This window comes from Alligator sinensis, unplaced genomic scaffold (genome assembly GCF_000455745.1).
Source record: "Alligator sinensis unplaced genomic scaffold, ASM45574v1 scaffold98_1, whole genome shotgun sequence".
In the NCBI taxonomy this organism is placed as follows: Eukaryota; Metazoa; Chordata; order Crocodylia; family Alligatoridae; genus Alligator; species Alligator sinensis.
In genome coordinates, this window is record NW_005842058.1 from 2,024,464 (window position 1) to 2,029,584 (window position 5,121).

The 5,121-nt window shown below is 64.2% G+C and overlaps 1 pseudogene; it reads left to right on the top strand.

Annotated features, from left to right (window-relative positions):
* LOC102388440 overlaps positions 1-5,121 on the top strand; it is an 18,923-nt pseudogene that overhangs the window by 3,927 nt on the left and 9,875 nt on the right.

Consider the following 5,121-nt stretch of genomic DNA (forward strand, 5'->3'; position numbering starts at 1 on the left):
GAGCTGAGGCGGGCTCTGCCCCGCAGGACGACTGCTACTACCACGGCTACGTGGAGGACGTCGCCGAGTCCCTCGTCGCGCTCAGCACCTGCGCCGGGCTCAGGTACGGGCGGGCGCTGATGGCGGCGAGCCGCGTGCTCGAGGAGCTTGGTGCAGCAGCGCGGCCCGGCAGGGAATGAGGCGGAAGCGGGCGGCTGTTCCTTGGGGCCTGTTCCTTATCCCCGGTTCCCGGCTCCTGCGTGCGAGCTAATCTCGACCCAGTGAAAACTTGGTACGCACGAAGGACGCCTCCAAAAGAGACGGGTTTTCACGAGCTCTGGCAATGCTCGAATTAGTACGTTCAATTGTATCCCGTGTCCGGGACAGAGCCCTCCGCTCGAGTCCGAATCGGATGGGAGGACGGGGCAAAATGCTTCTCGGGCCATCCCAAATTTCCTGTCGCAGAGAACCCCGGTCCTGGTCCTGCCCGGCCCAAGGAATGGCGCGGCTGTGCCGGGCTGCCGACTGACAGCCTCCGTGCCTGCCGCACTGAGTATAACGGCTCCTGTACGAACCCGGCTTCAGGGCCGGGAGCGCGGCTAGACCTTCTGCTCGGGCCGCCCGTTGGGAGAGCCGCGCGGCCTTGGGGGGAGTCTGCCGGAGGCATCTCGCCAGTGTTGCGCCCGGCCCAAAAGCGCCGGGTGGCCCCTGCACTAAGTACAGAGACCTGCATAAGGACCTGGATTTTGAGCAGGGATTTGAGCGAGAAACCCTTCTCGGGCCACCCCACGCCACGCTCCATGCCACTGGGGGACTCCCAGACATCTCTGACCGGAGCGGCTCTCGGAGCCGTTCCGTTTAAAGCGCCCCTCTCCCCACCCCAGAGCATGTGGATCGAGGCCCCCGGGGACGTTCCCGCGACATTTCCCATGGAGGTCCGAGTGCCACCCGGAAACTTGGTCCAGTGACGTAAAGCTGGGTGTTGTCATTTAAAGCCACCCGCTCCCCGGCTAGCCAAGGTTACATTCAAACGAGCTGGACGAGGGGACCGGCGGTCCGCCTTTGGCAAACCCCAAATGACGCACCTGTAACTGTCACTCAAAATGGATTGCCTTCGCAGGCGGTGGCCGCCCGACCTGGGGAGCTCCCTCCGAGCCCAGACGCTCTGGCAGGGAGTGTCACCCACGGCCGCCTTCCGGGGACCCGGCCGCTTGCGGGCTGAAAGAAGGGCCCGCTTCGAGTCGGTCTACTTAGCGCAGCAGGCCCGGCACGAAGAAATTGCGCTCGGGGTTAGGCAAGGCTCTGGTCACGTGTCTCTGGGAGAGTGCCCCGGCGCCACCGAGGCATGGTGCGGGACGGCCTGAGAAGGATGGGCAACGATTGCCTCGGGCCAAAGCCCAGTTCCTTTGGCAAGCCATTGTACGTACTGCTAGCCGAGGGTTCATCAAGAAGGATGAGGGTGTGGGGGAGGGCGTGGGTACGGAGCTCCGCAATTGGCCCCGTGCCCCCACTTCCGTCACCCCGCTTTCCCCTCACCTCCGTCCCGCCGCTTTGGATCCGACCCCGCTCCTCTCCTCCCAGATTCCCCGGCAGCGGTGCAAACTCTGGGCCGCCCGGCGCGCGCTGCCCAGCTCGTGGCCCCCGCCCTCTCGGGGATGCGCGCGCAGTTGGCTAGAAGCATTAGAGACAGACAGACGTAAGAGACCCCCCCGGCGGCCAGACTCAGTCTTTTATTCTAGTACTGGACACGGGGGCCTGCAGTTAGCAGCCCGGCAGGAAGAAACCGGCGCTCTGGGCCGGGCCGGACTCTGGTCAGGGATGCCCGGGGGAGTCCACTGGTGCCGCGGAGCGAGAGCATGGGGCAGCCGAGAAGGACGCGCACCCATCGTCCCAGCCTCAAATCCCATTCCTTATTCAGGTCTGAATACCTAGCCCGGTGTCTGGGGGGCGGTGTCAGGTGGTCGCCTGGCACGGCTGCCAGGCAAGCCTCCGCGGTGGTAGCCAGACGCGGTCCGGGGCCGCCCAAGAAGGATTCCCGGGTATCGTCACTGTGCCTTGTACGGGTCCACGTATTTAGCGTGGTGGCTGGGGCACCACGAGGCGGTCCCGTGGCATGGGTCGACGGCGTTTTGGGCCGGGTGAGTCTCCGGCCGGAGGCATCCGGAAAAGTTCCCCAGTTGTGCGGAGGTTTCCCGCGGGGTGGCCCAAAAAGGATCTCTGGCGGTAATCCCAGCTCAAAAGGCAATTCCTTCTTCCAGCCTATGCCCTTAGCACCGGTGGTGGGGGGGAGGGGGGCGCGGCTGACGGTCGCCCGCCCAGCGCGGCCAAACCGAGCTGCGGACCATGCTCGTCTGCAGTTGCAGATGCCGAGGAGAGCTCCCTGGTGGCACAGAGGCATGGGGCGGGCTGGCCCGAGAGGGACATCTCGGTATAATCCCCACCTCAAATCCAGGTCCCCGTTCAGTTCCGCCATCGTAGCACGGTGGCTGGGTTGCCGCCCAGCCTGGCCAAATGGCGCTGCCCAGCCTGGCCAAACGGCGCTTTGGCCCAGGTGAGTCTCCGGTTGGACGCATCCAGGAGAGACTTGGGGCGGCACTGAGACGTGGTTCAGGGCGGCCCGAGAAGGATTTGCAGGCCTACGCACTTAGTCTAGCAGGGACGGGGGGCTGTCGGTCGGCCACCTGGCAAGGCCAAACGGCGCTTCGGGGCGGGCCGGCATCCGGTCGGAGCCATCCGGCTAAGTCCCACCGCGCTGCCGAGGTGTGGCGCGGGGTGGCCCAAGAAGGAGCTCTGGGCAGAACCCCGCCCCAAATCCAGTTCCTTGTTTGGGTCCAGAGGCTTGGCACCCTCTCGGGGAGGCGGGGGGGATGTGTCAGCAGGCAGCCTGGCATAGCCAAACCGTGATTTGGGCTGGGCAAGTGTGTGGTCACAGATGTCTGGGAGCGTTTCCCGGTGGTGTAGAGACGTGTTTTGGGGTGGCCCGAGAAGGATTTCTGGCCCTAATCCCAGCTTCCAGCCCAGTCGCGTATTCCGGTTCGCGTGATGTCCGGCAGCCCGGTGCGGCCGAGCCGCACTTTGGGCCAGGCAAGTCTCCAGAGAGGCACGGGGGAGTTCCCTGGTGGTGCAGAGGTGTGTCTAGCTCAAAGCCAATTCCTTCTGTGAGCCTAGGCCCTTCGTGCAGCGCTAATGGGGGGCTGTCAGTCAGCCAGCCGGTGCACCAAAACCGCGCTTTGGGCCGGGTGTGACTCTGGTGAAGGGCGTCCAGCACAGTTCCCCCCCGGGGGTGCAGAGCTCCCCCAGCAGGTGGCCTGAGCAGACGGTCTAGCTGCGATCGTGGCCCCAAAGCTGGGTCCCCATTGGAGCCATGCTACTCGGCCCGGCGGGTACAGGGGCCGTCAGCTGGCACGGGTGGGCCGGGCAGGCCCACGGTCGGCATTTTTTGGGACGGTCCCCCGGTGGGAAGGTTGGACCGGCCCAAGTGGCTCGTTGCCCCCTCACGCCATCCGACTCAGACCTTGGCGGGGGTTATTACCGGACGTAGCAGGGAGCGCCTAGGCCTAGCTCCTGCCAGTCTCTCTCTGCAGGATGTGCAGCATGTGAATCCCAAGCGCCTATGGGGTGGAGATCGCCATAACCTGGGCGGTACTCCAAGAGGTACCCCCTCTCCAATGGAGGGGATCAAAGCAGGCGCATGAGTGCTGTGGGAGGTGTAGGGACCCTCCTCCCCCTATAGAGCAGAGCCAGACCACCAATGGGGCCTTAACTACATACCTTTTAATGAGAGAACAATCCTGGGAACATTACCGGTAGAAACCGAGGGGTATAGGGGACAGTACAACGCCCCGAGGGGGCAGGATTGACCAAAGGTTAGACAGTTACATTCACAGACATTCATGAAGTTGACAAAAGACGGTGTTAACCAAAGTGTCAAACACAAACAGCAGACCAAACAAGACTGGTTGGTGAAATATAAAAAGTTACAAAATACAAACTGTCAAATGACAAGGAATATAGGGCCTAGGTACCTGGAGGGAGAGAAAGAGGGACAACACCATAGCCCCTTTCCACTGCAAGAAGAAATTCCCCCCAAGTCACCCCAGCTGGGACTTGGACCCCAGTGTCCCGCGTAGTAGGCAGAAACTCTACCATAGAGGCACCAACACTAACGTTGCTCTAAGCTGCTAGGGGTCTTGACCTTCCCAGAGGCCTGGCTTCACATCAAGCCACCTGGTCTCTGGTTGGAGCTGGAAGCAGGGCCAGGAACCTCCGGGGTCGCTGCTCAGATCCTTGCCGGAGCTGGGGAGCCTCTCCTGCCGGCCGCAGCCTCTCATAGGCAATCCTGGAGCCCAGTGAGGAGCTTCTCTTGCCCGCAGCACCCTGCGCTGCAGGGCCTGCTCCTTCAAGCTCTTCTGAGGCAACTGCTCCAGCCCAGCTCTTCGAAGCACCTTCCTTGGGATCCCTCGCAGGTCTCCCTTGAGTCAGCTGGGCAGCCCCTGTTATTCCCCTCCAGGTGACCCGAGGGGCCAGTGAGGGGACATGGAGGGCGAGTCTCTGGGGCCTGATTGGTGAGGAAAGGGAATCCCAATCCCTCCAATCATCTTTTGTCCTTGCAAAACCCCTGGGCTAAGACACTGCCAGGCAGCCCCCCCGCATCAGCTCGGACGCAGGCCCCGGGAACCGGGACCCAGGAACTGGCTGTAAGGAACGGGGAACCGGGAGGCAGGGGCCGGGAGTCAGCCCCGGGCTGCAGCATGCCGGCGGTGGAGGGCTGTCGCGCGGGGGCCGGCTACGGAGCTGGAGCAGGCGCGACAGGCAATACTGGGCGAAGCCTGCATGGCCCCCGTTGCGGGGCAGACCTTGCGGGGAAGCGGAGGCCTGGGCAGTCTGGTGGCAGGGGTTTCAGGGCCCGGTGGGCGCCCGCAGAGGCTGGGCCGTGTCCCGGCACCTCTGAAGGGCCGCTCCACGCTTGTAGGGGGCTGCTGAGGATCGAGGGGCGCAGCTACGGGATCGAGCCCGTGGAAGGCTCGCCCGCCTTCCAGCACATCGTGTTCCGCCTGGCGGAAGGGCGCGCAGCCGCCCGGCACTGCGGGGTGGCGGGCGAGGCCTGGTGGCTGAGCCCGGCGGCCGGGAGAGCGAGTGGGG